The following is a 26642-nucleotide window of genomic DNA, read 5'->3' on the forward strand; positions in this document are numbered from 1 at the left end:
GAAGTCTCTCCAGTGAGTCTCTCTCCATTTGCTGTGTATGGGCACAAAACAGGAAGTTTGCCTTAGGCCTGACCCAGGGTCTCCGCCTCTCCAATCAAGCGTAGCCTCGTCACATCCCAGATCACATCACAGTACAATCCAATTTCAGCCCAAGAAACAACGTATTCCTTTCAAGCAATTACATACCTCTTGGCAAGGGCTCACAATTAAACAAATGATTATATTTTGATACCCGTAATTATACGCATTCGCATGAGGTCTCCTTTCAAGTCCAATGTGCTTTTTATTACATGCATATCTCGTGTTATGAGATTATGCAGCAAGCAGGTTTGGATTGAGTTAGGGTACATTTAATTGAATAAGAGGAGAATAACTCTGTAATAGAAGCATGCTGGAGTCAGCCATACAGCACTCTGGCCATTCCCTTTGAGCCCGGATTAGGTTTAGCAAATTTAAGACAATGAGAATGTTATGAGGGGGCTAGGAGGGAGTGCCCCACACCCCTGCCTGCCTATGTAGGCCATATAACACATGACATATGACACAGCCTGTCCATGGCTCTGGACTGCTTCACAGAGCAGAGGGTTTCCTTTGAAAGACAATCTATTTCATTAGTCATATCCCCAGCTTGTCTCAGAGGCTGGGCATGGTTTGGAAAGCTGCATGTGAGGGCTGCTTGTATATAACCACCACTTAATCAACCAACAGGGGTTCAATTGGGCTATTGTATTCAGTGGGACTGTCCTCAAATTGGTTGTGTTTTTATTATGGTGTTTTATAGGCATGCATTACATTCCCACTGAAGGCTTTGCTGTCTCCCATGCTGTGACTTCATAATACTTACAGTATTTTATTCATGCATGTATACATGTTTATATGATTAGGCTTACTCTTTTATAAATGTAATAATGAGGGGTAGGGGTCAATTCCATTTAGGTCTCAGCCAATGAGGGAAGCTTACATTCAATTCATGACTTTTACTGAATGAAAACGAGGCATGCTCTGGCCGTGAACCTGGCCCTAAACAATATATTTAGAGGTCTTTGGGATAAAGGTTGATGCACATGCTAGGCTGCTATGTACCGCCCTCTTCTGGAATTAAATATTATATTACACCTAATAATGAGAGTGCTTCTTGAAGTTCAATAATGAGTGTGACTGTGCGTGTGTTTGAGAGAGAGAGAGAGAGAGAGAGAGAGAGAGAGAGAGAGAGAGAGAGAGAGTGACATTGGAGTGGCATTGGAATTGGTAAACATTTCCATCCATCAGACAAAAGCTCTAGTAGAAATGTCTCACAATATTTATCAAATCTGGGGTCAGATGAGTTTAGTAATGTTATTTCACAATCAGTGTGATAGTCACCCACACATTTACACCCTATACCCCATACAGTGCACTACTTTTGGCCATCTCTGGCACACTACTGGTTAGTTCTGAGACAGCCAGTGCATCATCTAACCAGAAGTTTCCTAAACTCACTCATGGGGTGTGTTCAGTATGACGGTGGGCAACATTGAATTAAACAGAAACGGTACTGAACGGCCAGTTGAAAATCGTTGTGATTATGGTGGCCCAGGGGGAGATTACAGTATGATGTGCTGCATGAGTTTTGCTATTTCAAATGGTCACACCCATTTTAATCAGGCCACACCTCGGAGCAAACGTCCCAAACGGGAGAAAACGTACCCCAAAGGCTGTTGAAAAACGGTGCTCACTGTTTTGGGGAAACGTGTCTTTCAGTACAAACCTTCACGCAACGTAGCAAACGTTGAATCGAACTGAACGCACCCCTGTTCAAGTCAAGAATGACGTAAGAAAATGTCCTAATTTATATAACCAAGTCACCAGGGGGCGACACAGCTCTTTCATTAATCGGTTACATTTCTCCCTGCAGCAACAGTGGACTACTATATCTGACCAAATACATATTTTTTACTGCGTTTTGTCACTGTGCTTGACAAAATATAATGGATCAGAGGACATACGACCAACTTGCCAAAGGGTAAACGTGGTTAACTTGTTGCCCTTTCAATTGATGATGAGGCAACTGACTTGTGTTACATGGTGCAGGCATTATAATTCAATTATTAACACCTAATAAATACCTCTGGCTTATCATTACTTTCTATGAAACGGTTTAGGTCAAAACCATGATTAATCATGTAGCCTAGTTTAATGTGTACTATTAGCCTAGGGGGCTACATGTTGATAATGTAGGTCTATTCACAGTCGGCTAAGCTATATATTAATGTACCGCCATTACAGTTATTAGCATGCAAAATAAGGCATAGTGTACCTATTTGTTTTTAACACAGCATCACAACCAGGCAGGCACCGGCTGGCACAGAAAGCCCTGTATACTGACGGGCTCAAGTCAACACGCGACCCCCTCCCAAAAGAATGGACCGGGATAATCGACGCGCCATCCGCAACGTTGGAATGTTTCAACTGGCAAATTCCACTCGCGTTTCTTTCTTTCATCTCAATTAGTTGGAGAGGTTTCAGAACTTTGTGTTTCCGGGTGAAACCTCGGCCCCGAAGTTTCATGCCGGGGACATGAAGATAGGAGAAGCAAAGCCGGCTGAAACTGAGCACTAGGCTGCAAGAACAGTGTAGGCTACGCAGGGAGGGGGAGAGAGGGAAGGGAAGGGATTAAGAAGAAATAAGAAAAAAACGAACAGCAGCTGAACTGTGCGGGTTTTCACCTTCTGAAAAACAGGAAGCCAACGCCGATCTGCCCACCTGGCCGCATTGTCCTGCGGGAAGAAGACAGCGGGCTCTCACGGATCTTCTTGCCACGCACAGGCATATTTTTATTCTAAAGCCGAACTTTCGTTCTTGTGGATTCAATCGAGAGAAAAACAACTTTTAACTAGGCCTATTTCCTCATTCGTACGGTCGATATTTTCCTATTCCCAACAAAAATATAACTCAAGGTAAGTCCCTGGCACAATTCCGTCGCTACCTCGAATTAGTAGGCTAGCCTACATGAAGGAGTCAGGTGGATTTGAAGTGCTACATTGTATCGAGACCTCACCCAGATGGTTGTTTGAAGTTATAGGCTACATTTTCATTTTTGTCGTGAAAAGATTACTTTAATAATTTTGTCAAACTAGTTTCATGATTGGCTTTCTCTCTGAGCACCCAAGGATGCATTCTGCCTTATCCCTAGTGTTCTCATCCGTCAGTATCGCCCACACCTTGGACCATGTGAACTACAAACCCCCCACCCACCCGAGTTAGGTAGGCTATGCCAAAGATATTTGGACTGTAGTCGTTTTATTAATATGGGCCTTTGAAAGCAGCGACATGTTTTGGTCTCACAATTATTAGGCTATTTATTTACAATGCAGCTGGGTCGGGTATGTTGGGTGTCATTTTCTAATTTTGTTTGGTAACTTGCCATTAAAACTCGGGCTTGACGCACTCGCTCACCCCTCTGCACCCGGTGTAGCCTACTCCTGGTGTATCCCGCTGCTGCTCCCCTCTTTATCTCAGCCTATACAGAACCACGGGTTGACTCTAGGCTACGGATGACACGATGGGGACATGTTTAGGCTACACTTGGTACCATTGCTTTTCTTTGCTGTCGGTTATGTCAGGACTTATTTTGTATGTCATCTATGCCTTCATGTTCTCAAACTGAAGGGAATCCCGCCGCAGTGGTCGATGCCAAAGTGTCACAGGAACATTGACAGAGTGGTAAAATAGGGCACGTCGCATGGACGTTTGCCTCGCGGTAGTTTTAAAATCGGGAAGTTTATGGAGAGGATGGGTAGAATTGAGCGGTTGACCGGCGGATAGTGCATTTCGGGAGTTGAGTCGTGACTGCCTGCCTGCCTGTCAATGTCGTTATAGATGACTGTCTACCATGTCCCCAATAATTAATGAATAGCTTATTCAAGTAAGTGTAGTAGCACACTGTTTGTCATTTTCGCCAGGCCCATTGCGCCACTTTGTCAGCTTGTAGACCTGCCTACACTTGGATAGGCTACCCCTCGAGCACACTTGGTGACAAACAAGATATGCCTAGGTCTAGGACTATGATTCCAAGCAGCCTATGTCTGAGACTTTGACATAGTTATTGCCTAGCCAATGTGATGACACACCTTACCTGTCCTTTAGCTATATTAGTGAATTAAAAGTGATGCAATTTTAGATGCAGTTTCACTTATATTTAATAAACTAAAATGTTCATGCAAGTTTGAGCATGTCTGTCTCTTAGATTCTCTCCCTTAAAGCTGCAATATGTAACTTTTTGGGTGACCTGACGAAATTCACATAGAAATGTAAGTTATAGATCTGTCATTCTCATTGAAAGCAAGTCTAAGAAGTGATTGATGTGTCCTATGTGCGCTATTTCTATGCTTCCTGTTCTTAAGTTTCGTTTTTGCATCTTTTACTTTCGGTTTTGTACACCAGCTTCAAACAGCTGAAAATACAATATTTTTGGTTATGGTAAAGATATTTCACAGCGGTTTAGATGATTCTCTACACTATACTTATTTTGTCACATATACTGAAATTAGGCAAACTATTAGAATATTAGCGACCAGGAAATGGTGGAGAGATTTCTGCATAGTGCATTTTTAAGTAGGCCGGGTCTAATTATTTGGCAGCATATTCTATAGTGGTTAAAGTGGATACAAACAGTGTGTGACTTATTTTCACTGTACGACTGAGATGAGTACATTTGTGGTCCGCACACCCTTCAGTCCCAAGGGGGCCAACTCTTTATTCTCCATTGAAGATAAGACAATGGAATTGACACTTGTTACAACTCAGACATGTCTCTCTGTTTCTCTATTTTTTTACCATCTCACTCCAACACACACATTGCTCTATTATTGTCTAAATAATCATTGGATTCAGACGTGTGTGTTTGCAGTGGTGGTGGTTTTGTGAATCAGTGCCTGGCTGGGACCCAAGCACCATGTGTCAGTAAGTCAGTAAGCTTCCCGGAGGAGACGAGGGAGTCATCATGTCACAGGTCAGGGGACCGTCAGGGACACAAACAGGAGTGTGTGTGTACCACAGTGTATCTTTGGCTATGATAGCCAATTACAACACACAACACACAACACACACACACACAGCCCCCCAGAGCACTAACACACAGGGTCTGGGTGACTGGAGCCATGAATGGAGCAGTTCTCTCAGTCATGTGAGAGAGAGAGCTCTGTGCCTCCGAGGGGACAATTTGTTTGCATAAACACTTAATACACACACTTGACTTATTTACACATCCAGTACACAAGCACACACACACTCATCGACCTCAGAAACACACTTCCACCACATTAATTCGTACATGGCAATCATGCATGGTTTATCTATGGCCCTCTCATACAGACATACAGTCATAGTAGCCATGCTGCACACACACACACACACACACACACACACACACACACACACACACTATTTTAAGAGTGCGCCCAGAGGGGGGCCATGATTGCAGAACTAATTGTCTTTCAGAGCGTTAATGCACTTCTTGGAAAGAAAGGTCAGACCTGAATTGTCTGTCTGTGAGTGATGATAGGAGACTATTGTGTGTGTGTGTGTGTGTGTGTAGCCTCATGATTGCACTGTATTCAATAGTGCAGAAAGCGAGGATCATTAGCAAACACATCATGATTAAGTTAACATTTGGAGCACTGATTATACACAGATAGTTATAAGTATTTGCCATTTACTGTAGCTTCTCGTTGAAATGATCATCTACTAATCAAATTAACTTGTATTTAGTTCTCTCTTGAAAGATATGTTATTTTGAGTTGGTCTGTTAGCACTGTGGGAAACAGAGGATATATTTTTAATCTGGCAGCAGGCCAGGCTGCCCCATGTTGGGGGAGGGGCTGTTCTCAAGCCCCCTCTGAGGTAGTGGGTGGGGAACACTGATAACGCTGCTGACGTCAGTCTCCAGTCTCCTTAACAATGCAGCCCTTTAGACAACCTGCTATTTACTCCACAACCAGACCTCTCCTAAGAAACTCAATGACTGAGTAAAAGTTATTAAAAGAGCTGCGTCCCATGAAAACTTTGTCCCCCACTGCTTATAAAATGACTTGATCTCCCCTTGGTGAACAGTGATAGCTAAAAGGACTGGTTCCTACTGTTCCTACACCTTTAAATTAGCCAGTTGCACTGTGTCTCTCTCTCTCATCTGGACGCCATCATCCAATCCAGCTGGGTTGTGATTGACATCCCCTCCTCCATCTCAATGCATGGTGTGCTGCCATCTCCCCCCTCTCTTCTTTCTCTATTTCCTTCTCTCTATTCATTAAAATACATTTACTGTACTGAAACACTCTTCAGGGACATATACTTCCCACCTGCCTGTTTATACAATACAGTTGAGGTCAGGTGTGTTTGTACAGTAGTCCGTGTTCTTGCTGAGTGAATGAGACACCTGCATCTTCTAATACTGCTGCCACACATCCACCATCCTCCTCAACTGTCCTCTCGCTCCCTAACTGCTTCTCACACACACACACACACTTCCTGCTGTCACAGTCAAATGTAATCACCCCTCACAGCCGTTGATGGCTTGTGTAACATCCTCTCCGAAATCCGAAGGGAAGCCAGGAGTGTGTGTGAACAGCTGTGCTCCTGTGTGTGTGTTTTGAGGGGGGGTTGTCATGCTCCATCAAACAGTCGTATCCCCTGAGCCAACTACCTTCTGTGCCTTAATATGCACAAAGCACTAGCATTCCCTCCGATGAGGTCACATACATACAGAGATATACAGTAGGTAGATCTACACATAGTAGTGTTAAATATATCATGATTAGCATATACAGGACATGCAGAAATATAGCAACTGTGCCATGTCCAGTGAGTGAGCCAGAGAGAACAGCAGCCTCATGGAATTCTCCACTTTCCTCCTTCACAAGCCAAGACCTGCAAAGGAATTCGGAGCGCAGAGAGGAGAGGAGAGACGGAGAGAGGAGGAGGGATGAACATGGGGAGAAAGGATAGGTACAGCTATGCAGGCAAGAATAAAGGAGGAATGAAGGGGAGGTATTGAAACGAAAGAAAGGAAGATGAATATATTAGTTTGTGTTGTAAAGGAGAGAGGAAATGGGAGTTGAAAAGGTCGAGAGGTCAATGGAAGGAAAAAAGACTTAAGTAGATGCAGAAAGGCATAGAAAGAGCAGATCTAGTTTTGAATTGAGGTTTGGTGTAGATTGGGAGTTGGATTGAGGTTTGGTGTAGAATGGGAGTTGGATTGAGGTTTGGTGTAGAATGGGAGTTGGATTGAGGTTTGGTGTAGAATGGGGGTTGGGTTGAGGTTTGGTGTAGAATGGTGGTTGGATTGCGGTTTGGTGTAGAATGGGGGTTGGATTGAGGTTTGGTGTAGAATGGTGGTTGGATTGAGGTTTGCTTGGTATAGAGTGAGAATTTGATTGAGGTTTGCTTGGTGTAGAATGAGGGTTGGATGGATATACTGTAGAGAAAGAGAAGTGAGGCAAGTAGAGGTAGAAAATAAGAGTTTGATGCGAGTAAGAAGAGAAGATGGGTAGACTTTACCTGGCTACCCAAACGCCTTGCTCTGGCCAAACGCTACGTCATGCCCACGGACGTTAGTTTCTTCTCCGCAATGAGTCTGACTCTGAGTACCTCCCTGACAATTTCTAGAATGCAAACACATTCTAACCGTTCTGATTGGTCCCAGAAACTGATGGGTTGGGCCAAAGCCAGAACACCCGTGGGTAAAGCGTTGTTTTGTAAATTCGTCATTGGCTTTGATACTCTGATTTGTTAGAGATGATCCAATCGCTGATGGCTTTGTTTTGTAGAACACCCCTCATTTTGACATCACCACAAATGACTTCAACGACGGCAGTCTCAGACGGAAGTATGCAGCGAACATAGAGCAGCGGAAGAATTCAGTTTGAGTCGTCAGGCAAGGGTAGACTGAGGTAGAGAAAGAGGGATGTGTTGTGGTCCTAACCTGGAGGTTTAGAATGTTCTCTCTGTAACTTGAGGGAGGGACTCTGCCCTCCTCACCATGGCAACGCTACCTTAATAAGGCTGGACACTGCTACAGTTACGCACACAACACACAGATGCTGTTCTACATAGGTATGTGCTGTACTTTTAGTGAACCTTACAAAACATACTGTCATATGTGACCCAAATGTGTTGTTTTACAGGGTCAGCCATAGTAGTACTGTGCCCCTGGAGCAAATAAGGGTTAAGTGCCTTGCTCAAGGGTACATAGACAGATTTTTATCCTTGTCGGCTCGGTTATTCGAACCAGAGACCTTCCGGTTACTGGCTCAACGCTCTTACCACTAGGCTACCTGCCACCTACCTACCGGTTTTCATGCAGTAGTGTTAAATACAGTACATACCATCCTATATGTGTACATGCAATAATGCTACCTACATACCATTATGCTGTGCAGTCAAATAGTGTGTTACCTACTTACCTCCATGCAGTGGTTTGTGTACATGCAATCGCACAGGTTAACCTATATACAGTCAGGGACATATTCAGTTGATGACAATGGAATGTTTTCATGAAAACCACATGGATCTCATGGTTCTATTAAGTAAGGTGAAGAAACCCCATGACCTTCTCTCCCCTGTCCTGCTGTGAGATAGTCAGACCCCCAGTTAACTAAGACGGACCCACCCGGCCTGGACACTCTGGCCAGTCTGGGCTGTTGGGGTTTTCTCTCGCTGCATTTCCTCTGCCTCCTCTGCCTGTTGTTTATCACCTGACCTGCTCTTAGCCAAATACTGTACATCACTCCTATAGGTTAGGTGTGTGTGTGACACAAAAACGTGCACGTGCAGATTTGAATGTACACATAAACGTACAGTATATTGTGCTAGTATTTGTGGTGAGCAGACATCATGGAAACGTTATTTCTTACTGTTGGTGTCTGCTACTCCTCCATCTCACCCTCTCGTGTGTGCGTGTGCGTGCGTGTGCGTGTGCGTGTGCGTGTCTTTGTGCGTGTGTGTGTATGTGAGTGTGTGCGTGCGTGTGTGTGTGTGCGTGTGTGTGTGTGAGTGTGTGCGTGTGTGTACGTGCGTGTGTGTGTGTGTGTGTGCGTGTGCGTGTCTTTGTGCGTGCGTGCGTGCGTGTGTGTGAGTGTGTGAGTGTCTGGTGCACCATGCCCTTGGCTGGGGCAGACCTTTGTTCAGTCAGGCAGGCAGAAGGTAACTGATTTACAGCATCCAGGGGAACTCTGGCAACTATATCCCCCTCACACACACATCAGGGGGCAGTCTTACAATGGGCCTTAAAAATAGACAGGGAGAAGAACAGGGGTTAAGGTCACGGGCTGTCTCACACACTCCAGGAGACACACACACACTCCTCTCACACACTCCAGGAGACACACACACACTCCTCTCACACACTCCAGGAGATACACACACACTCCTCTCACACACTCCAGGAGACACACACACACTCCTCTCACACATTCCAGGAGATACACACACACTCCTCTCACACACTCCAGGAGACACACACACACTCCTCTCACACAACATCATCATCACCAGTTCTCTTAGATAATTCAAATGTATGGACTTTAAGTGGGTGATTCTGTACTATGTGTTATTCTGAGTAGAGCTGTAATAAATGTGTCTTAGTGTAGCTGTGTATTGTGTTTGTGATGGACAGACAGAGGTCTTTTGTTTACGGCCAGGCCGTGATGAAGCAGGGTCCTCTGTAATGCCCCCTTGAGGACCTGTATGTGTTTGGTGAGAGCGTAATGTGTGTGTAATGTTGCATTCCTGTGTGTGTGAGTGTGAGAGAGAGAGAGGGCTCTTGATCACTGAGATCAGTGTGTGTTTAAGACTAAAGGAGTTCAAATTAAATGTTATTGGTCCCATACACATATTTAGCAGATGTTATTGGTCCCACACACATATTTAGCAGATGTTATTGGTCCCATACACATATTTAGCAGATGTTATTGGTCCCATACACATATTTAGCAGATGTTATTGGTCCCACACACATATTTAGCAGATGTTATTGGTCCCATACACATATTTAGCAGATGTTATTGGTCCCATACACATATTTAGCAGATGTTATTGGTCCCATACACATATTTAGCAGATGTTATTGGTCCCACACACATATTTAGCAGATGATATTGGTCCCATACACATATTTAGCAGATGTTATTGCGGGTGTAGCGAAATGCTTGTTCAAAGTTGCTTAGGAGCTAGAAGCAGAGCTGCCATGTCTGTCAGCGCCATCTTGTCAAGTTGTTGCTGAAAGGATGTGAAGAGTAAAACTACTAGGGTCAGTTTTCCCAGACCCAGATGAAGCCTAGTCTGGGTCTAAAAGCATGCTCAACTGAGACTCAGTTATGAGATATATATAACCCTAACCCAGACCCAGATTAAGCCTTGTCCTGGACTAAAAGCATGCTCAATGGAGGCTCTGTTATAAGTGCAGCATTTTGAATGGATCCCCAATGGTTCTCAGATGGAAGGACAACAGAGCTAGCCTGAGGTAACAGTAAGTGGATTGTTGTACTCTGAGACATTCATGGTTTGAAGGTACTATCACTGTTAAGCTTGTATTGATGCCTTGTCTTATTATGAGCCGTTCTCCCCTCAGCAGCCTCCTGTGATGTAAGAAGATAATTCCACAGTGTCGAGATGGGAACACTGCACCTCAGGGGGTGCCATTTTGGAATGTAATGATTGGAATGGGAAGCCCCACCTCCTTTGGTGGGTTGTATAGTTATATGACGGTGGGGGGTAGCAGGACATGGGTAAGGGGTGGGAGCGGGGTCAGTGAGGGACACTAGCAGGGAGTTTATGGATAAGGGGGCTAATTTAGGTGGAGAGAGGGAGACCGAGTTAGGTGGGGTGGGTGTGATGATACACCCCTCAAAATCTACATTCCTTGCATACCACAGAGAGGGGATGGGTGGAGGAGAGGAAGGGTATCTGTGTGTTGGTGTGGGAGAGGGAAAGGGAGAAAGGGTCTGTGACAGCCAGGCTGCCAGTGTGGTGTTGGTAGAATGATAAGGGTGGAACGGTTTGGGAGTTCTGTAAAGGTGGCAGATTGGGTTGTGGTGTGTCTGTCTCTGGCTGGTGGGTCTTAAGATTTAGTCAGTTGAGAGCGATAAGTGTTTGTCTTGTCATGTAGGCAGTGTTCTCTAGACAAGGTGAAGTGGGCTGTTACGTACAGTGCCTATAGAAATTCTACACCCCCTTGAACCTTTTTCGCATTTTGCTGCATTTAAATTAAATCTAAAAGGACATTCAATTCTGGGGTTTTTCTCCTACAGATTAACACAACCTACTCCACATTTTCAAAGTGAAAGTTATAGAACATTTTCCAATTAAGAAAAACTAAAAAACGTAAATATCATAATTGGATAAAGGTGTCCGCATGCTTCCCAGCCGGAACAGTTCGTGCATATATTATGACAACATTATGTGACGTTTTTGTTCGCTTTGGACTTTTTATCGGCTGTTCGAGCACACATTTTATTCTTGAGGCAAGCCGAGGTCGGTAGCCGAAGTCTACGTCCCCCTCGCCGGCGATTGGTCAACAGTAGGGATTCTTCAATGAAGTGCCTGTTGTCATTCAACGAGAGACGACTTGTCCTCATGCACATTTTTTCTCTTGAGAAATACTGCACCAAACCTCCTAGTCAGATGCAAAATTGAGCGAATAAGGTCTCCTCTGCAAAAATGTCAAAATTAATGACATTTCTTGAGTTATCTTAGATGAATTCTGACTATTTTGAGGAAGTGTATACTAGATGTGTTTGTGTGAAGGCTTTCTGTCTGCGTAAGCATCTACGCTCAGAGCACCGACACAGTACCCAGACCTGCGTCATCCACCACTGCTTTGTGCATTGTGCTACGTCCCGCTAGCGTTGTTCGACTAGCACAATGACCCTGCCCGCTAGTTAGCCATTGATTCAGTGAAGAGCCCAGTGTTATTTTAGCCTGCAAAGCACGCTTGAACAAGAAGGCCCCTTTTTACTGTGGTTCCAGGCAGCTTAGACGGACGCCGATCAAGTTCCACTGAGATGGATCTCTTTCTAATCTCCTCATCTCTAGTAGAGGGGTGTGCTGTTTCAAACGGGAATGGATCAATAACTGTGCCCCTGTGTCCCTGCCATAAAACTGTTAAATACGCTGAACAAAAATATAAACGCAACAATTTCACAGATTTTACTGAGTTACTTGTTCAAGCGTGCTTTGCAGGCTAAAATAACACTGGGCTCTTCACTGAATCAATGGCTAACTAGCAGGCAGGGTCATTGTGCAGTAAAATCATATAAGGAAATCAGTCAATTGAAATATATTCCCCCCATAAAAAAAAAAAAGAGGAAAAAAAAAGTGGTTGTCCCACTGGCTATCATAAGTTGAATGCACCAATTTGTAAGTCGCTCTGGATAAGAGCGTCTGCTAAATTATGTAAATGTAAATTAGGCCCTAATCTATGGATTTCACATGACTGGGAATACAGATATGTACCTTAAAAAAAAAGATAGGGGCGTGGATCAGAAAACCAGTCAGTATCTGGTGTGACCACATTTGCCTCATGCAGCGCGATATCTCCTTTGCGTAGAGTTGATCAGGCTGTTGATTGTGGCCTGTGGAATGTTGTCCCACTCCTCTTCAATGGCTGTGCGAAGTTGCTGGATATTGACAGGAACTGGAAGACTCTGTTGTACACGTCGATGCAGATCATTCCAAGCATGCTCAATGGATGACATGTCTGGTGAGTATGCAGGCCATGGAAGAACTGGGACATTTTCAGCTTCTAGGAATTGTATACAGATCCTTGCGACATGGGTCCGTGCATTGTCATGCTGAAACATGAGGTGATGGCGTCGGATGAATGGCACGACAATGGGCCACAGTATCTATGTGCGTTCAAATTGCCATTGATAAAATGCAATTGTGTTAGTTGTCTGTAGCTCATACCTGTCCATACCATAACCACACCGCCACCATGGGGCACTCTGTTCACAACGTTGACATCAGCAAACCGCTCGCCCACATGACGCCATACACATGGTCTGCCATCTGCCCGGTACAGTTCAAACCGGGATTCATCCATGAAGGGCACTTCTCCAGCGTGCCAGTGGCCATCGAAGGTGAGCATTTGCCCACTGAAGTCAGTTACGACGCCGAACTGCAGTCAGGTCAAGACCCTGGTGAGGATGACGAGCACATAGATGAGCTTCACTGAGATGGTTTCTTTTTGGTTGTGCAAACCCACAGTTTCATCAGCTGTCCGGGTGGCTGGTCTCAGACAATCCTGCAGGTGAAGAAGCGGGATGTGGAGGTCCTGGGCTGGCGTGGTTACACGTGGTCTGCGGTTGTGAAGCTGGTTGGACGTACTGCCAAATTCTCTAAAACGAGGTTAGAGGCGGCTTATGGTAAAGAAATTAACATTCAATTCTCTGGCAATGGCTCTGGTGGACATTCCTGCAGTCAGCATGCCAATTGCACGTTCCCTCAAAACTTGAGACATCTGTGGCATTGTGTTGTGTGCAAAACTGCACATTTTAGAGTGGCTTTTTATTGTCCCCAGCACAAGGTGCACCTGTGTAATGATCATGCTGTTTAATCAGCTTCTTGATATGCCACACCTGTGGATGGATTATCTTGGCAAAGGAGAAATGCTCACTAACAGGGATGTAAACAAATGTTAAATAATAAGCTTTTTGTGGGTATGGAAAATGTCTGGGATTTTTTATTTCAGCTCATGAAACTTGGGACCAACACTTTTATATATTGCGTTTATATTTTTGTTCAGTGTAGTTAGTCCTGGTAGCTATTGATTAACTATTTAACTATCTGCATTTAGCCTTTTTGCGCTAATTATTTTGACTCATCACATACGCTGCTCTTACTGTCTATCTGTCATGTTGCCTAGTAACTTTACCCCTACCTATATGTACATATCTACCTAAATGACATTGTTCCCCTGCACATCGACTCAGTACTGGTACCCTGTGTATATAGCCAAGTTATCGTTACTCATCGTGTATTTATTCCTCGTGTTACTATATTTTTCTCTGCGTTGTTGGGAAGGGCCTGTAAGTAAGCATTTCACTGTTAGTCTACACCTGTTGTTTACGAAGCATGTGACAAATAACATTTGATTTGATTTGTAGGCTGTGTTGCTAGGGGTTTGGAGTGTTGGTTAGCGTTTAGCATCAGGGTTTCCTGGTACAGCGAGACAGGCCGAGACTGACATAGACGGACAGACAGACAGCAATGAACCGTATACTCAGTCAGACACACACACACATAAAAGCAGACTCTGAGAAACACAGCTCTTGGATGTATTGGGTCATGTGATAATGTGAGAGCTTTGATAAGCCCAGCTCCCTGTGAATCCATCCAGTCAGTTAAACATTGACTTTCCAGACTACAAGATCGTATCAGTACTGCTACAGCCACAAAGTTCCTGGAATGAGCATGAGTCTGCCGCTCGTAGGGGTTTTTGCGATGTGTGTGTGTCTCTGCTTGTTTGTGTGACGTGTTTACCTGTCCATTTCCATACCCTATTCTGGAGAAACTCAGAATGGACTGTGTGCGTGACTGCGTGCAGTATATTTAATTATGCCCATTTCATCGCTCTCTTTCTGTGAATGTATCTAGTCCCTTAAAGGTGGGTGATGTGCTCCATCCTGAGTGACACTGTCATAGTGAACAGACAGACAGACAGACAGACAGACAGACAGACAGACAGACAGACAGACAGACAAACACACACAAACACACAACTAAACTCTGTCGTTGTTTTCCTGGCCTGCCCAGGGTCACGCCCTCCTTAAGAAGATTGGCCATCTTTGCCATTGGGAAAACACAGGAAGTCAGCAGCCTTCCTCCTCAAGTGTGTATTATGTGTCTGTCTTCTGTGTGTGTGTGTGTGTGTTTGTGTGTGTATATGTCTGCAATATGTTTATCTACCATACCACAGAGTTTACATTTCCTCTGCCATCATTGAGTGGATATAGCCCTTTGAATGAAGGAGGTGGTGTAATACAGTACTCTATGTAAACAGCAGGGTAATATTGTGAGGGAAAAAAGTATTAGATTTTGTACGTTTGCCCACTGACAAAGACATGATCAGTCTATAATTTTAATGGTAGGTTTATTTGAACAGTGAGAGACAGAATAACAACAACAAAAATCCAGAAAAACGCATGTCAAAAATGTTATAAATTGATTTGCATTTTAATGAGGGAAATAAGTATTTGACTCCTCTGCAAAACGTGACTTAGTACTTGGTGGCAAAACCCTTGTTGGCAATCACAGAGGTCAGACGTTTCTTGTAGTTGGCCACCAGGTTTGCACACATCTCAGGAGGGATTTTGTCCCACTCCTCTTTGCAGATCTTCTCCAAGTCATTAAGGTTTCGAGCCTGACGTTTGGCAACTCTAACCTTCAGCTCCCTCCACAGATTTTCTATGGGATTAAGGTCTGGAGACTGGCTAGGCCACTCCAGGACCTTAATGTGCTTCTTCTTGAGCCACTCCTTTGTTGCCTTGGCCGTGTGTTTTGGGTCATTGTCATGATGGAATATCCATCCATGACCCATTTTCAATGCCCTGGCTGAGGGAAGGAGGTTCTCACCCAAGATTTGACGGTACATGGCGCCGTCCATCATCCCTTTCATGCGGTGAAGTTGTCCTGTCCCCTTAGCAGAAAAACACCCCCAAAGCATAATGTTTCCACCTCCATGTTTGACGGTGGGGATGGTGTTCTTGGGGTCATAGGCAGCATTCCTCCTCCTCCAAACACGGCGAGTTGAGTTGATGCCAAAGAGCTCGATTTTGGTCTCATCTGACAACAACACTTTCACCCAGTTCTCCTCTGAATAATTCAGATGTTCATTGGCAAACTTCAGACGGCCCTGTATATGTGCTTTCTTGAGCAGGGGGACCTTGCGGGCGCTGCAGGATTTTAGTCCTTCACGGCGTAGTGTGTTACCAATTTGTTTTCTTGGTGACTATGGTCTCCGCTGCCTTGAGATCATTGACAAGATCCTCCCGTGTAGTTCTGGGCTGATTCCTCACTGTTCTCATGATCATTGTAACTCCACAAGGTGAGATCTTGCATGGAGCCCCAGGCCGAGGGAGATTGACAGTTATTTTGTGTTTCTTCCATTTGCGAATAATCGCACCAACTGTTGTCACCTTCGCACCAAGCTGCTTGGCGATGGTCTTGTAGCCCATTCCAGCCTTGTGTAGGTCTACAATCTTGTCCCTGACATCCCTGGAGAGCTCTTTGGTCTTGGCCATGGTGGAGAGTTTGGAATCTGATTTGATTGATTGCTTCTGTGGACAGGTGTCTTTTATACAGTTAACAAGCTGAGATTAGGAGCACTCCTAATGTGCTCCTAATCTCAGCTCGTTACCTGTATAAAAGACACCTGGGAGCCAGAAACCTTTCTGATTGAGAGGGGGTCAAATACTTATTTCCCTCATTAAAATGCAAATCAATTTATAACATTTTTGACATGCGTTTTTCTGGATTTTTGTTTTGTTATTCTGTCTCTCACTGTTCAAATAAACCTACCATTAAAATTATAGACTGATCATTTCTTTGTCAGTGGGCAAACGTACAAAATCAGCAGGGGATCAAATACTTTTTTCCTTCACTGTACATACTGAGTATATTATGTACAATTATAATTAATATGCTTTGTTTAACTGATTGAATACACTTTTTTATTTGTACTTACAGTACCAGTCAGGTTTGGACACACCTACTCATTCAAAGGTTTTTCTTTTCTTTTTACTATTTTCTACATTGTAGAATGACAGTGAAGACATCAAAACTATGAAATAACACATATGGAATCATGTAGTAACCAAAAATGTGTTAAACAAATCAAAATGTATGTTATATTTTAGATTCTTCAAAGTAGCCACCCTTTGCCTTGATGACAGCTTTGCACACTCTTGGCATTCTCTCAACCAGCTTCACCTGGAATGCTTTTCCAACAGTCTTGAAGGAGTTCCCACATATGCTGAGCACTTGTTGGCTGCTATTCCTTCACTCTGCGGGCCAACTCATCCCAAACCATCTCAATTGGGTTGAGGTCAGGTGATTGTGGTGGCCAGGTCATCTGATGCAGCACTCCATCACTCTCCTTCTTGGTCAAATAGCCCTTAAACAGCCTGGAGGTATGTTGGGTCATTGTCCTGTTGAAAAACAAATGACAGTCCCACTAAGTGCAAACCAGATGGGATTGCGTATCGGTGCAGAATGCTGTGGTAGCCATGCTAGTTAAGTGTGCCTTGAATTCTAAGTGAATCACTGACAGTGTCACCAGCAAAGCACCCCCACACCATCACACTTCCTCCTCCATGCTTCACGGTGGAAACCACACATGCAGAGATCATCCGTTCACCTACTCTGCATCTCACCAAGACACAGCGGTTGGAACCCAAAATCTCAAATTTGGACTCATCAGACCAAAGGACAGATTTCCACCGGTCTAATGTCCATTGCTCATGTTTCTTGGCCCAAGCAAGTCTCTTCTTCTTATTGGTGTCCTTTAGTAGTGGTTTCTTTGCAGCAATTTGACCATGAAGGCCTGATTCACGCAGTCTCATCTGAACAGTTGATGTTGAGATGTGTCTGTTACTTGAACTCTGTGAAGCATTTATTTGGGCTGCAATTTCTGAGGCTGGTAACTCTAATGAACTTATCCTCTGCAGCAGAGGTAACTCTGGGTCTTCCTTTCCTGTGGCGGTCCTCATGAGAGCCAGTTTCATCATAGCGCTTGATGGTTTTTGCGACTGCACTTGAAGAAACTTTCAAAGTTCTTGAAATGTTCCGTATTGACTGACCTTCATGTCTTAATGTAATGATGGACTGTCTTTTCTCTTTGCTTATTTGAGCTGTTCTTGTCATAATATGGACTTGGTCTTTTACCAAATAGAGCTATCTTCTGTATACGACCCCTACCTTGTCACAATACAACTGATTGGCTAAAACGCATTAAGAAGGAAAGAAATTCCACAAATTGACTTTTAACAAGGCAAACCGGTTAATTGAAATGCATTCCAGGTGACTACCTCATGAAGCTGGTTGAGAGAATGCCAAGAGTGTGCAAAGCTGTCATCAAGGCAAAGGGTGGCTACTTTGAAGAATCTCAAATGTAAAATCTATTTTGATTTGTTTAACACTTTTTTTGGTTACTATGTGATTCCATATGTGTTATTTCATAGTTTTGATGTCTTCACTATTATTCTACAATGTAATTTTTTTTTAAAGAAAAACACTGGAATGAGTAGGTGTGTCCAAATGTTTGACTGGTACTGTATGTTTGTGGTGTGGTTTTCATGTAAGCCCTTTTGGGCTTCCAACCTCACCTGCACACTGTTTTTACCAGTTTTTTTTATCTGTACTGTTTTGTCTTTCACTTATTTTCTTTGGTGCGAATAAATAGGCCTCTACCACTATATCAATGGTGCTTAGAGCTATAGTACCCCTAATAAGAAATCTGCCTCCTCAGCTGTGATTTAAAATATGATATTCATCTCGACCTTCACTGGAGAGAGGGAGGGGGAGGGTGAGCCGCAGAAATATCTGAGTTGTAGTGCTTGTCTTCTCTTGAATGGAAAGGACAGAGGGGCCCCTTTGAGGTTTGAAGGGCCGTTCATATACAGTTTCACACTCACAGAGAAGAAGGACCACATCATCTCTCTGTCCTCTCATTCCTTCTCGCTCAAACACTCACCGACTGTGTGATCTTGCTCTCTGTATCCGATGTGTGTAAGACCTTTTAAAGCAGGTCAACATTCGCAAGGCCGCGTGGCCAGACGGAATACCAGGATGCGTACTTGGAGCATGCGCTGACCAGATGGATAGTGTCTTCACTGACATTTTCAACCTATCCCTAATCCAGTCTGTAATACCAACTTGTTTCTAGCAGACCACCATAGTCCCGTGGCCAAGAACGCCAAGATAACCTGCCTAAATGACTGTCACCCCGTAGCACTCACATCTATAGCCATGAAATGCTTTAAAAGGCTGGTCATGGCTCACATCAGTTTCAAGTTTTAATGTCACATGTACAACACCATCATCCCAAACACCCTGGACCCACTCAAATTCGTGTACTGCCACAACAGGTCCACAGATGACACAATATCTATTGCACCCCACACTGCCTGCATCCACCTGGACAAAAGGAATGCCTATGTAAGAACACTGTTCATTGACTACAGCTCAGCATTCAACACCATAATCCCCTCCAAGCTCAGGATCCTGGGCCTGAACACCTCCCTCTGCGACTGGATCCTGGACTTCCTGACAGGAAGTGAGGGTAGGCAGTGAGGATTCTCAGGGGTGTGTGCTTTCCTGTACTCCCTGTTCACACATGACTGCGTGGCCGCGCACAACTCCAACACCATCGTCAAGTTTGCTGACAACACGACGGTGGTAGGCCTGATCACCGACGACGATGAGGCAGCCTAGAGGCAGGAGGTCAGATACCTGGCAGTGTGGTGCCAGGACAACAACCTCTCCCTCAACGTCAGTAAGACAAAGGAGCTGATCGTGGACTACAGGAAACGGATCGATGGGGCTGTAGTGGAGCAGGTCGAGAGCTTAAAGTTCCTCTGTGTCCACATCACTAACGAATTAACATGGTCCTCACCAGGGGTTGGAATCAAAATTATTTTTCAACCGTTTCATTCTCAACGGAAGCATTATTTAAAAAAAAATTATGTTCCAATGTTCCAACCAGCAAAATAAAGTTCTGAACTGGTTCTAATGGGAAAAAAAGTACCTGTTTTTATATCGTTCACTTTTAAATCTCTGAAATCGATGGTTAAGCGATTTTAATTTGTATAGGAAAGTTGTATTTTGCCGTAACAGCATGGTTTAATCATAATGAAAGACAAACACACACACTGTGCTGCCTGTCACAGTGTAGGGCGCGAGATGCAACTGACATTTTGCGGGTGAGGAGAGAGAATTGAGCAAGCTTGCTTTGAAGCACTAGGTGGCTAGCAAGCTTGTGTGTGCAGAGCAGCACTATATTAAAAACAAGTCTTACCTTTTTGTAGTTAATAAATCCAATGTGAAACATACAGTGCCTTGCAAAAGTATTCATCCCCCTTGGCATTTTTCATATTTTGTTGCATTACAACCTGTAATTTAAATGGATTTTTATTTGGATTTCATGTAATGGACATACACAAAATAGTCCAAATTGGTGAAGTGAAATTAAAAACATAACTTGTTTTCAAAAAATTCTAAAAAATAAAGAAAGAAAAAGTGGTGCGTGCATATGTATTCACCCCCTTTGCTATGAAGCCCCTAAATAAGATCTGATGCAACCAATTACCTTCAGAAGTCCATAATTAGTTAGATTGCACACAGGTGGACTTTATTTAAGTGTCACATTATCTGTCACATGATCTCAGTGTATATATACACCTGTTCTAAAAGGCCCCAGAGTCTGCAACACCACTAAGCAAGGGGCACCACCAAGCAAGCAGCACCATGAAGACCAATGAGCTCTCCAAACAGGTCAGGGACAAAGTTGTGGAGAAGTACAGATCAGATCAGGGTTGGGTTACAAAAAATATCAGAAACTTTGAAAATCCCACGGAGCACCATTCAATCCATTATTAAAAAATTGAAAGAATATGGCACCACAACAAACCTGCCAAGAGAGGGCCACCCACCAAAACTCACGGACCAGGCAAGGAAGGCCTTAATCAGAGAGGCAACAAAGAGACCAAAGATAACCCTGAAGGAGCTGCAAAGCTCCAAAGCGGAGATTGGCGTATCTGTCCATAGGACCACTCTAAGCCGTACACTCCACAGAGCTGGGCTTTACGGAAGGGTGGCCAGAAAAAAAGCCATTGCTTAAAGAAAAAAATAAGCAAACAATTTTGGTGTTCGCCAAAAGCCATGTGGGAGACTCCCCAAACATATGGAAGAAGGTACTCTGGTCAGATGAGACGACAATTGAGCTTTTTGGCCATCAAGAAAAACGCTATGTCTGGCACAAACCCAACACTTCTCATCACCCCGAGAACACCATCGCTGGTGGTGGCAGCATCATGCTGTGGGGATGTTTTTCATCGGCAGGGACTGGGAAACTGGTCAGAATTGAAGGAATGATGGATGGCACTAAATACAGGGAAATTCTTGAGGGAAACCTGTTTCAGTCTTCCAGAGATTTGAGACTGGGACGGAGGTTCACCTTCCAGCAGGACAAAGACCCTAAGCATACTGCTAAAGCAACACTTGAGTGGTCCTCCTGTAGCTCAAGTGGTAGAGCATGGCGCTTGTAACGCCAGGGTAGTGGGTTCGATCCCCGGGACCACCCATACGTAAAAATGTATGCACACATGACTGTAAGTCGCTTTGGATAAAAGAATCTGCTAAATGGCATATCATATTTAAGGGGAAACATTTAAATGTCTTGGAATGGCCCAGACCTCAATCCAATTGAGAATCTGTAGTATGACTTAAAGATTGCTGTACACCAGCGGAACCCATCCAACTTGAAGGAGCTGGAGCAGTTTTGCCAGTGTCTAGATGTGCCAAGCGTATAGAGACATACCCCAAGAGAATTGCAGCTGTAATTGCTGCAAAAGGTGGCTCTACAAAGTATTGACTTTGGGGGGGTGAATACTTATGCACGCTCAAGTTTTCTGTTTTTTTTTGTCTAATTTCTTGTTTGTTTCACACACAAAAAAAATGTTGCATCTTCAAAGTGGTAGGCATGTTTTGTAAACAAATGATACAACCCCCCCCAAAAAAATCAAATTTAATTCCAGGTTGTAAGGCAACAAAATAGGAAAAATGCCAAGGGGGGTGAATACTTTCGCAAGCCACTGTAACTATAGTATCCTTAAGTAGCATTATAAAAGTGAATCCATTCTCTAATTAAACATCTCTCCCTAATTTCTGAACCACACTTGTAATGTCTGCTTCAGAGGGGAGGGGCAGGTAGCCTACACACACACGCACACTGGCAAAGATTTCCAGCTGGCAGGCAGATGCTGGAATACGTTTCTGAGTGACAGAGTGAGGGCTTTGCACAGGCGCTTTGTTGCAATTTTTGTTGACCTGGATAAACATTTCTGGAACGTTATTAACAAGTTCCCATGCTTTTAAAATAACGGTTCTGTTCCGGAACAGTATAGAGCACTTTCGTTTCAGGTTCGGGTTCTGTTCCTCAAATAATTTCATTATTTTTCAGTTCTATTCCCTAAACCGGTTTCAACCCTTGGTCCACACACACCCACAGTTGTGAAGAGGGCACGACAGCGCCTCTTCCCCTTCAAGAGGCTGAAAAGATTTGGCATGAGGCCTTGCTTGGTACGGAAACTGCAATGCACCCGACCTCAAGGCGCTACAGAGGGTGATGAGTACAGCCCAGTACATCACTGGGGCCGAGCATCCCAGGCGGTGTCATTTTTATCAAAGACTCCAGCCACCCAAGCCATAGACTGTTCTCTGCTACCGCACGGCAAGCGGTACCAGTGCACCAAGTCTGGAACTAACAGGACCTTGAACAGCTTCTACCCCCAAGTCATAAGACTGCTAAACAAGACTGCTAAATAGCTAATCAAATTCTTCCAGGAACTCTGTAGTGAGTGTTGCAACCGAGGACAGACGATCTTTACGCACTACACACGTCAGCACTCGGCGGTCCCGTTCTGTGAGCTTTTGTGGCCTACCACTTTGCGGCTGAGCCATTGTTGCTCCTAAACGTTTCCACTTCACAATAACAGCACTTACAGTTGACCGGGGCAGCTCTAGCAGGGCAGAAATTTGACGAACTGACTTGTTGGAAAGGTGCCATCCTATGACGGTGCCATGTTGAAAGTCACTGAGCTCTTCAGTAAGGCCATTCTACTGCCAATGGTTGTCTATGGACATTGCATGGCTGTGTGCTCGATTTTATACATCTGTCAGCAACGGGTGTGGCTGAAATAGCCAAATCCACTAATTTTGAAGGGGTGTTCACATACTTTTGTGTATATAATGTATATGTACATAGCTACCTCAATTACCTTGTTCCTCGACACATCGACGGTACTGGTGCTCCCTGTATATAGCCATGTTATTTTTACTCGTTATTCACTGTGCATTATTTACTTGTGTCACTATTTCTCGTAGTAATTATTATACTTTTGTAATTAATTTTTCACTCTGTTTTGTTGGAAAAGGACCCGTAAGTAAGCATTTCACTGTAAGTCTACACCTGTTGTTTACGAAGCATGTGACAAATACAACTTTATTTGACACCTGTGATGAGGTGGTGTTGAAGGAGTCAGGAGCAGGAGGGTAAATCACAGAATAACAGGCTTTAATCCGCAAAATACAGGTTTACGCAGAACTGCGTCAAACACACTCCAGGGCACAAAACAGGTGCACTGGAAAATACAAGGCACATGGGAAAATACTCCCTTCTAACAAAATACACAAGCTCCACCGAGCTTCACTAACCTTCACAATAAACAATCACCCACAAGGACAAGGGGGCAGAGGGAACACTTATACACAGACTAATTAGGGGATTAGAACCAGGTGTGTGTGATAACGAGACAAGACAATTGTGATGATGATTGGGGCGGCAGTGGTTAGTACTCCGGTGACAAAAAACGCCGAAGCCTGCCCGAACAAGGATGGGAGGCAGCCTCGGCCGAAGTCGTGACAACGCCTCCCATAGATAAAAAAGAAAAATCATAGTCAAAGATCATTATTTTCAAGCATCCTCCCACACACACTCCAGGGAAAAACCACACATGCAAAGTAGTCATGTCCTATCAGATTCTGTGAAACAGGGCTTATAAAAAAATATATATCTTTCTCCCACTAGCTACCACACACACACACACACACACACACACACACACACACACACACACACACACACACACACACACACACTGATGTTGTTGTCCCCCCCCAGATGCAGTGTCCCTCCACCTCCCCAGACACCCCCAGCATGGAGGAGCACCACAGGGAATAAGAGCCTCCAGGAGACAGTAGGTAAGACCTGCATGTGTTTGTGTCTTTAGGGAAAGCACCAAGGGAAGTTAGGTGATTTTCTCACCTACATTATGGTAAAGGAAATACAAAATGCAAAATTATTGTAAAGGAAACCTGCGAGAGTTTGTGCATGTGTGTGCTTGCGTGCGTGTTCTGGAATGCATTGCGCTGAGTGCGCTGGAATCTGGGAGGGTAGTGTCCTGACAGGCGGAGAATGTTGGAAATCTGCCAGCATAGTTTGGGAAAAGCTGCTGGGTGAACACTACATAGCCTAGCCACCATGGGGTTTCGCTTTGCTGTCTAACCACAAAGCCTGAAATATTGGCCTAGTTCACTGCTCCAGTAAGTAAGTCCCTGCTCTGCTGTTCTCCATCCCTAGTTCTGGCCTGTGTTTACATGTTTTTCTAAATCCTCAGACCAGGATGGAAAACTATAGTGGCTCTCCTCCAGAGTTCTACGATCTACAAATATGATCTTCTGTAGTAACATGGGGTTATGACTGAGTCTGTGACTATGGAGCTATGGCTGACTCATCATGGTGTATGTGGCGTGCTTATGTGTGTACAGTGTACATAGAGATGCGTGTATACATACCAAAGTAGTGTTCTATAGTAAATGGTGGCATTGCCTGACTGACAGACTGTGCCTCTGCTTTGCTCCTAGCAAGATTTATTGAATCCAATGAACTCAATAAGCAATGGTATGTCTCTAAGAGCTTTGTGTCTGAGAGAGAAATATGTAATGTAATGCCAAACATGTGGGCAGTAAAGTCAGTTTTTCTATTCTCTTGTCCATTATTCTCGTTGTTTGTGTTTAAGTTTTAATTTTTTGTGTTAATTTTTTTCATTTAGCAGATACTCTTATCCAGAGCGACTTTGTTAGTTCATTCATCTTAACATGGCTAGGTGGGACAACCACATATCTCAGACATAGTAAGGACATTTTTCCTCAAAGTAGCTATCAGCAAATTCAGTGCTAGTAGGGGGGAAGGCAAGTGTTAAGTGTTAGTTCTCAAAAGGCAAGTAAAAAAAGGCAAGTAATTGCGGGATTCTGTATGATACTCTTTGAAGAGGTGGGGTTTCAGATGTTTTGGGAAGATGGATGTTCTAGCTTGAAGTTCCACCATTGGGGTGCCAGAAGGGCTTTGACTGGGATGAGTTGGAGCTGCCCTCCCGTAAGGGTGAGAGGGCCAAAAGACAAGAGGTGGCAGAACGGAGTACTCCGGTTGGGGTGTAGGGTTTGCGCTAGCCTGAAGGTAGGGAGGAGCAGTTCCTCTTGCTGCTCCGTAGGTAAGCACCATGGTCTTGTAGTGGATGCAAGCTTCGACTGGAAGCCAGTGGAGTGTGCAGAGGAGCAGGTTGACATGGGAGAACTTGGGAAGGTTGAACACCAGACGGGCTGCAGTGTTCTGGAAAAGTTGCAGGGGTTTGATGGCACTAGCGGGGAGCCCAGCCAACAGCGAGTTGCAGTAGTCCAGACTCCAGACGGGAGATGACAAGTGGATGGATTAGGACCTACACCTCTTCCTGTGTGAGGAAAGGTCGTACTCTACAGATTGTAGAGCATGAATTTACAGGAGCGGGTCACTGCTTTGATGTTTGCAAAGAACGACAGGGTGTTGTCCAGGGTCACGCCAAGGTTCTTTGCACTCTGGGAGGGGGACACCGTGGAGTTGTCAACCATGATGGAGAGGTCTTGGAGCTTGAAGTGGTGGGCCGACATCCAAGCTGAGATATCTGCCAGGCACACAGAGATGCGTGTCGCCACCTGGGTGTCAGAAGGAGGAAGGAGGAAAGTAGTTGAGTGTCATCCGCATAGCAATGATAGCAGAGACCATGTGAGGATTTGACAGAGCCGGTGTATAGAGAGAAGAGGAGAGAGCCTAGAACAGAGCCCTGGGGGACACCAGTAGTGAGAGTATGTGGTGCAGACTCAGATCCTGTCCATATCACCTGGTAGGAGCGGCCTGCCAGGTAGGATGCAATCCAGGAGCCTGGGACGCCCAGCCTGGAGAGGGTGGAGAGGAGGATCTGATGGTTCACAGTGTCGAAGGCAGCGGATAGATCTAGGAGGATGAGAACAGAGGAGAGAGAGTCCGCTTTGGTAGTGTGGAGAGCCACCGTGACACAGAGGAGAGCATTCTCTGAAGCCTAACTGGTTAGGGTCAAGAAGATTGTTCTGAGAGAAATAGCAAGAGAGTTGGTCAGAGACAGCACACAAGTGTTTTGAAAAGAAAGAAGGGATACTGGTCTCTAGTTTTTTACGTCAGAGGGGTCGAGTGTGGCCATTTTGAAGTCAGAGGGGACGCAGCCAGTGGTCAGGGATGAGGAATGGGAGGTCTCCAGAGATGGTCCGAAGAAGGGAGGAGGGGATGGGGTCGAGCAGGCAGGTTGTCGGATGGCCAGACTAGTCAAAGCGATTTCATCTGGAGAGAGAGGGGAGAAAGAGGTCAAGGCGAAGGGTGAGTGGAACCAGTGGACTCCGTAGGCTGAGTGAATGAGGAGCAGATGTCATCAACCTTCTTTTCTCTCCCTTTATCATTCATTCTCTCTCTCTCTCTCTCTCTCTCTCTCTCTCTCTCTCTGTGTCTCTGTCTCTCACTCTCTTTCTCTCTCTCGCTCTCTCTAAGCTCT

The 26642-nt window shown here is 44.6% G+C and overlaps 1 protein-coding gene across 1 annotated transcript in view; it reads left to right on the forward strand.

Moving 5' to 3' along the window:
* Positions 1-2651: 2651 nt before the first annotated feature.
* Positions 2652-26642, forward strand: part of LOC311116541 (phosphatidylinositol 4,5-bisphosphate 3-kinase catalytic subunit beta isoform-like) — a gene marked incomplete at its 3' end in the record, with an annotated part of 57425 nt that continues 33434 nt past the window's right edge. Inside the window, exons 1-2 of the mRNA XM_084191625.1 lie at positions 2652-2936; positions 23930-24009. The remainder of the gene's footprint in view (positions 2937-23929; positions 24010-26642) is intronic.

The sequence above is a fragment of the Coregonus lavaretus genome (genome assembly GCF_964263955.1).
Source record: "Coregonus lavaretus genome assembly, contig: HAP1_SCAFFOLD_2429, whole genome shotgun sequence".
NCBI classification, from domain to species: Eukaryota; Metazoa; Chordata; class Actinopteri; order Salmoniformes; family Salmonidae; genus Coregonus; species Coregonus lavaretus.